The sequence below is a fragment of the Oncorhynchus kisutch genome, linkage group LG29 (genome assembly GCF_002021735.2).
Source record: "Oncorhynchus kisutch isolate 150728-3 linkage group LG29, Okis_V2, whole genome shotgun sequence".
Taxonomy (NCBI): Eukaryota; Metazoa; Chordata; class Actinopteri; order Salmoniformes; family Salmonidae; genus Oncorhynchus; species Oncorhynchus kisutch.
In genome coordinates this window covers 34,706,750-34,714,003 of record NC_034202.2, presented here as the reverse complement: position 1 = coordinate 34,714,003, position 7,254 = coordinate 34,706,750, and positions in this window count along the sequence as shown.

Here is a 7,254-nt window from a genome sequence, read left to right as displayed (position 1 = left end):
GTCATACTGAGGGGACCTGAGGAGAAAAAATGAGTGTCAGCTTGTAGGGCTGGCATCATGCATACAGAATACAACTGGTGGATAAGTGTGGGAATGTGAGTCAGACGAATATGACTCATGGCAAGACGATGCATGGGTGGACGAGGACCATGGGACAGAATAGAGTTTTTCGGCAATAGAAAAGCAAAGAGATTCCAGGGTGCAAATGGAAGTTTAAAACACAAATGGAGTTTATGACATCATCAGAATAAGCTCCCAACCCCTTTTGTCTCCTTGTATGGCGTTCTCCTCTCGCTCAACGCATCAGCAGCAGTGCAGCACACTATTCCCTAGATAGTGCACTACTTTTGACCAGCACTGGTCAAAGGTAGTGCACTATATAGGGAATAGGGTGTCATTTGAGACAGAGCCTAGAGGCATCAGGCCACGAGACTGAGAGGTAGTCACCACTAGGATTACCTTGGCAACACCCTCTCCTCTTAGCAGTCCAGGTGTTTGTATTGCAGTGAGTAAGTAAAGAGGCTAAACAGAGCGCTTGGTAGGGCTGCTATAGTTGTCATATAGTTTTAGTCAGGGTTGCTTTCTCTAAAGTCTGATAATATTCCAAAATAATGTACCAATTGACTGTCTATCATATAATTTACAGGCATTTAACAGGCATTTGTCCCGGACTGCATTGTGTAAACTGTAGCAATCTGCCAGGATTGTGGGTTTGACTCCCACTGGGGACAAGTACAAAAAAGTAAGAAAATGTATTCACTCACTACTGTAAGTCGCTCTGGATAAGAGCGTCCACTAAATGACTAAAATGTCAATGTAAAACGCAATACCTCTTTGTTTTTTGTCACTCTTACAGTCTGGTTCAGCTGTTGCTCAGGGTTGGCTCATTAATAATCGAGGGTTGAGACTGGAGACTGGAGACTGTCTCCCTCTGCAGCTATACAGGAGGGGAGGATGTCACTCTGACAGTCTGGTTCAGCTGTTGCTCAGGGTTGGCTCATTAATAATCGATGATTGAGACTGGAGACTGTCTCCCTCTGCAGCAATACAGGAGGGGAGGATGTCACTCTGACTGTCTGGTTCAGCTGTTGCTCAGGGTTGGCTCATTAATAATCGAGGGTTGAGACTGGAGACTGGAGACTGTCTCCCTCTGCAGCTATACAGGAGGGGAGGATGTCACTCACGACAATCACTGCAGGAGCCAAGTCAATTTAAGAAAGATTACTGTGACATAACTAAGGGGGACAGCCCAGACTGGCTCTATTGTGGCTCTGTCCCCTTCTGGAGGACAGTGAACAAAGACTCCCCTACTTGGTTTATAATAGACCCAGACCAGGGAACCAAGCTTCTAATTCTTAAAGTAAAGGTCCTAAAATGAAGTTGTTTCCTTCAAATTTGAAACACTTTTTAGAAAGCAATTTTTTACTTCACACACGAAACACAATGGAGAGACAAAAGAGACTTGAAGATTGGTTGGGCCTATGTTCTATTTTCCTCACACAAACATCCATGAGGTCGAATATAACCATCTGATGGTGATCAATGAACCCCAGCTTGACTCTGTCTGGATTTCCCTTGGTATTATTCACAAACAATCACTGAGTATTTCATCGATTCTGACATATCCTGGAGTGCATTGTACACATGAGGTAAATCAATGTGTCTGAGTGGCAAAGGTTGATCCCCCCCGGGGCCCTTCACCACTCAATCTAAAATTAAACATGACCATGTGTCCCACAGCTTCCAACAGGTGGTCCTATTGTAAATGAGGTAACCTTTACACAGGTCGTGACTACCTGACCAAGTTGAGAAGTCGGAAGATCCTCCTATTTCTACAATTTCTCTTCTTAAAAGCTGATTACAGATTTTAAACCTGACCATGACCCTGACCTTAACCTTAACCCTAAACATTAAACACTGTTAACCTTATGCCTAACCATAACTTTTAATTAAGACCAAAAAGCTCATTTTAGTTTTCATACATTTTTACAATATAGTTGACTTGACTATGCAGTTTGGCCATCTAGTGAGAACCCTTTCTACATGACTGTGTCCACAGACGTCAGTGTCCAAGATGGACAGCATTAGTGTAGAGCTCAATGTCAAGACTCATGTTCACAGTACACACGTTTCTTTAAGTGTTGATAAATGTTGATAAAACACTTTCTAATTCTTCACCTTATTTTTCTGCCTTCCTCTACAAATGAGTTATATATCTCTTTCTAAATGTATTTTCCCTCTCCTCAGCAGCCTCCACTGTTCTCCAGCTGTCTGAGCACGACTCAGAGGAATCAAAGGTTTTGGTCACCAAAGAATGAATGGTCTTGCAGTATGTCATTCTGACTCAACATGTTTTGTTTTATTGTCTTACGTAAGGAAAACACAGAAACAATGTTTGAAACACTGAAACAGTAAACCAAGATTTTTGAGGAAAGCAGACTTTGGAGAAGGATCATTGCTTGGAGGATATTGGGCAGAGACAAGAATAAAGCAAAAATAAGGCTGACATTTTCCTTCTTCCAGCAGAGTGATGGAGAACCCTGGGTGTCCTGTAACATGTGGTAGTTCAGAGTGATGGAGAACCCTGGGTGTCCTGTAACATGTGGTAGTTCAGAGTGATGGAGAACCCTGGGTGTCCTGTAACAGGTGGTAGTTCAGAGTGATGGAGAACCCTGGGTGTCCTGTAACATGTGGTAGTTCAGAGTGATGGAGAACCCTGGGTGTCCTGTAACATGTGGTGGTTCAGAGTGATGGAGAACCCTGGGTGTCCTGTAACATGTGGTAGTTCAGAGTGATGGAGAACCCTGGGTGTCCTGTAACATGTGGTAGTTCAGAGTGATGGAGAACCCTGGGTGTCCTGTAACAGGTGGTAGTTCAGAGTGATGGAGAACCCTGGGTGTCCTGTAACATGTGGTAGTTCAGAGTGATGGAGAACCCTGGGTGTCCTGTAACATGTGGTGGTTCAGAGTGATGGAGAACCCTGGGTGTCCTGTAACATGTGGTGGTTCAGAGTGATGGAGAACCCTGGGTGTCCTGTAACATGTGGTGGTTCAGAGTGATGGAGAACCCTGGGTGTCCTGTAACATGTGGTAGTTCAGAGTGATGGAGAACCCTGGGTGTCCTGTAACATGTGGTAGTTCAGAGTGATGGAGAACCCTGGGTGTCCTGTAACATGTGGTGGTTCAGAGAGATGGAGAACCCTGGGTGTCCTGTAACAGGTGGTGGTTCAGAGTGATGGAGAACCCTGGGTGTCCTGTAACATGTGGTAGTTCAGAGTGATGGAGAACCCTGGGTGTCCTGTAACAGGTGGTAGTTCAGAGTGATGGAGAACCCTGGGTGTCCTGTAACATGTGGTAGTTCAGAGTGATGGAGAACCCTGGGTGTCCTGTAACATGTGGTAGTTCAGAGTGATGGAGAACCCTGGGTGTCCTGTAACAGGTGGTGGTTCAGAGTGATGGAGAACCCTGGGTGTCCTGTAACATGTGGTAGTTCAGAGTGATGGAGAACCCTGGGTGTCCTGTAACATGTGGTGGTTCAGAGTGATGGAGAACCCTGGGTGTCCTGTAACATGTGGTGGTTCAGAGTGATGGAGAACCCTGGGTGTCCTGTAACATGTGGTGGTTCAGAGTGATGGAGAACCCTGGGTGTCCTGTAACATGTGGTAGTTCAGAGTGATGGAGAACCCTGGGTGTCCTGTAACATGTGGTAGTTCAGAGTGATGGAGAACCCTGGGTGTCCTGTAACATGTGGTGGTTCAGAGAGATGGAGAACCCTGGGTGTCCTGTAACAGGTGGTGGTTCAGAGTGATGGAGAACCCTGGGTGTCCTGTAACATGTGGTAGTTCAGAGTGATGGAGAACCCTGGGTGTCCTGTAACAGGTGGTAGTTCAGAGTGATGGAGAACCCTGGGTGTCCTGTAACATGTGGTAGTTCAGAGTGATGGAGAACCCTGGGTGTCCTGTAACATGTGGTAGTTCAGAGTGATGGAGAACCCTGGGTGTCCTGTAACAGGTGGTGGTTCAGAGTGATGGAGAACCCTGGGTGTCCTGTAACATGTGGTAGTTCAGAGTGATGGAGAACCCTGGGTGTCCTGTAACATGTGGTGGTTCAGAGTGATGGAGAACCCTGGGTGTCCTGTAACATGTGGTAGTTCAGAGTGATGGAGAACCCTGGGTGTCCTGTAACATGTGGTAGTTCAGAGTGATGGAGAACCCTGGGTGTCCTGTAACATATGGTGGTTCAGAGTGATGGAGAACCCTGGGTGTCCTGTAACATGTAGTAGTTCAGAGTGATGGAGAACCCTGGGTGTCCTGTAACATGTGGTAGTTCAGAGTGATGGAGAACCCTGGGTGTCCTGTAACATATGGTGGTTCAGAGTGATGGAGAACCCTGGGTGTCCTGTAACATGTGGTAGTTCAGAGTGATGGAGAACCCTGGGTGTCCTGTAACATGTGGTAGTTCAGAGTGATGGAGAACCCTGGGTGTCCTGTAACATGTGGTAGTTCAGAGTGATGGAGAACCCTGGGTGTCCTGTAACATGTGGTAGTTCAGAGTGATGGAGAACCCTGGGTGTCCTGTAACATGTGGTAGTTCAGAGTAATGGAGAACCCTGGGTGTCCTGTAACATGTGGTAGTTCAGAGTGATGGAGAACCCTGGGTGTCCTGTAACATGTGGTAGTTCAGAGTGATGGAGAACCCTGGGTGTCCTGTAACATGTGGTAGTTCAGAGTGATGGAGAACCCTGGGTGTCCTGTAACATATGGTGGTTCAGAGTGATGGAGAACCCTGGGTGTCCTGTAACATGTGGTAGTTCAGAGTGATGGAGAACCCTGGGTGTCCTGTAACATATGGTGGTTCAGAGTGATGGAGAACCCTGGGTGTCCTGTAACATGTAGTAGTTCAGAGTGATGGAGAACCCTGGGTGTCCTGTAACATGTGGTAGTTCAGAGTGATGGAGAACCCTGGGTGTCCTGTAACAGGTGGTGGTTCAGAGTGATGGAGAACCCTGGGTGTCCTGTAACATGTGGTAGTTCAGAGTGATGGAGAACCCTGGGTGTCCTGTAACATGTGGTAGTTCAGAGTGATGGAGAACCCTGGGTGTCCTGTAACATGTGGTAGTTCAGAGTGATGGAGAACCCTGGGTGTCCTGTAACATGTGGTAGTTCAGAGTGATGGAGAACCCTGGGTGTCCTGTAACATGTGCTAGTTCAGAGTGATGGAGAACCCTGGGTGTCCTGTAACATGTGGTAGTTCAGAGTGATGGAGAACCCTGGGTGTCCTGTAACATATGGTGGTTCAGAGTGATGGAGAACCCTGGGTGTCCTGTAACATGTAGTAGTTCAGAGTGATGGAGAACCCTGGGTGTCCTGTAACATGTGGTAGTTCAGAGTGATGGAGAACCCTGGGTGTCCTGTAACATATGGTGGTTCAGAGTGATGGAGAACCCTGGGTGTCCTGTAACATGTGGTAGTTCAGAGTGATGGAGAACCCTGGGTGTCCTGTAACATGTGGTAGTTCAGAGTGATGGAGAACCCTGGGTGTCCTGTAACATGTGGTAGTTCAGAGTGATGGAGAACCCTGGGTGTCCTGTAACATGTGGTAGTTCAGAGTGATGGAGAACCCTGGGTGTCCTGTAACATGTGGTAGTTCAGAGTAATGGAGAACCCTGGGTGTCCTGTAACATGTGGTAGTTCAGAGTGATGGAGAACCCTGGGTGTCCTGTAACATGTGGTAGTTCAGAGTGATGGAGAACCCTGGGTGTCCTGTAACATGTGGTAGTTCAGAGTGATGGAGAACCCTGGGTGTCCTGTAACATATGGTGGTTCAGAGTGATGGAGAACCCTGGGTGTCCTGTAACATGTGGTAGTTCAGAGTGATGGAGAACCCTGGGTGTCCTGTAACATATGGTGGTTCAGAGTGATGGAGAACCCTGGGTGTCCTGTAACATGTAGTAGTTCAGAGTGATGGAGAACCCTGGGTGTCCTGTAACATGTGGTAGTTCAGAGTGATGGAGAACCCTGGGTGTCCTGTAACAGGTGGTGGTTCAGAGTGATGGAGAACCCTGGGTGTCCTGTAACATGTGGTAGTTCAGAGTGATGGAGAACCCTGGGTGTCCTGTAACATGTGGTAGTTCAGAGTGATGGAGAACCCTGGGTGTCCTGTAACATGTGGTAGTTCAGAGTGATGGAGAACCCTGGGTGTCCTGTAACATGTGGTAGTTCAGAGTGATGGAGAACCCTGGGTGTCCTGTAACATGTGCTAGTTCAGAGTGATGGAGAACCCTGGGTGTCCTGTAACATGTGGTAGTTCAGAGTGATGGAGAACCCTGGGTGTCCTGTAACATGTGGTAGTTCAGAGTGATGGAGAACCCTGGGTGTCCTGTAACATATGGTGGTTCAGAGTGATGGAGAACCCTGGGTGTCCTGTAACATGTGGTAGTTCAGAGTGATGGAGAACCCTGGGTGTCCTGTAACATATGGTGGTTCAGAGTGATGGAGAACCCTGGGTGTCCTGTAACATGTGGTAGTTCAGAGTGATGGAGAACCCTGGGTGTCCTGTAACATATGGTGGTTCAGAGTGATGGAGAACCCTGGGTGTCCTGTAACATGTGGTGGTTCAGAGTGATGGAGAACCCTGGGTGTCCTGTAACATGTGGTGGTTCAGAGTGATGGAGAACCCTGGGTGTCCTGTAACATGTGGTAGTTCAGAGTGACGGAGAACCTTGGGTGTCCTGTAACATGTGGTAGTTCAGAGTGATGGAGAACCCTGGGTGTCCTGTAACATGTGGTAGTTCAGAGTGATGGAGAACCCTGGGTGTCATGTAACATGTGGTAGTTCAGAGTGATGGAGAACCATGGGTGTCCTGTAACATATGGTGGTTCAGAGTGATGCAGAACCCTGGGTGTCCTGTAACATGTGGTAGTTCAGAGTGATGGAGAACCCTGGGTGTCCTGTAACATATGGTGGTTCAGAGTGATGGAGAATCCTGGGTGTCCTGTAACATGTGGTGGTTCAGAGTGATGGAGAACCCTGGGTGTCCTGTAACATGTGGTAGTTCAGAGTGATGGAGAACCCTGGGTGTCCTGTAACATGTGGTAGTTCAGAGTGATGGAGAACCCTGGGTGTCCTGTAACATGTGGTAGTTCAGAGTGATGGAGAACCCTGGGTGTCCTGTAACATGTGGTGGTTCAGAGTGATGGAGAACCCTGGGTGTCCTGTAACATGTGGTAGTTCAGAGTGATGGAGAACCCTGGGT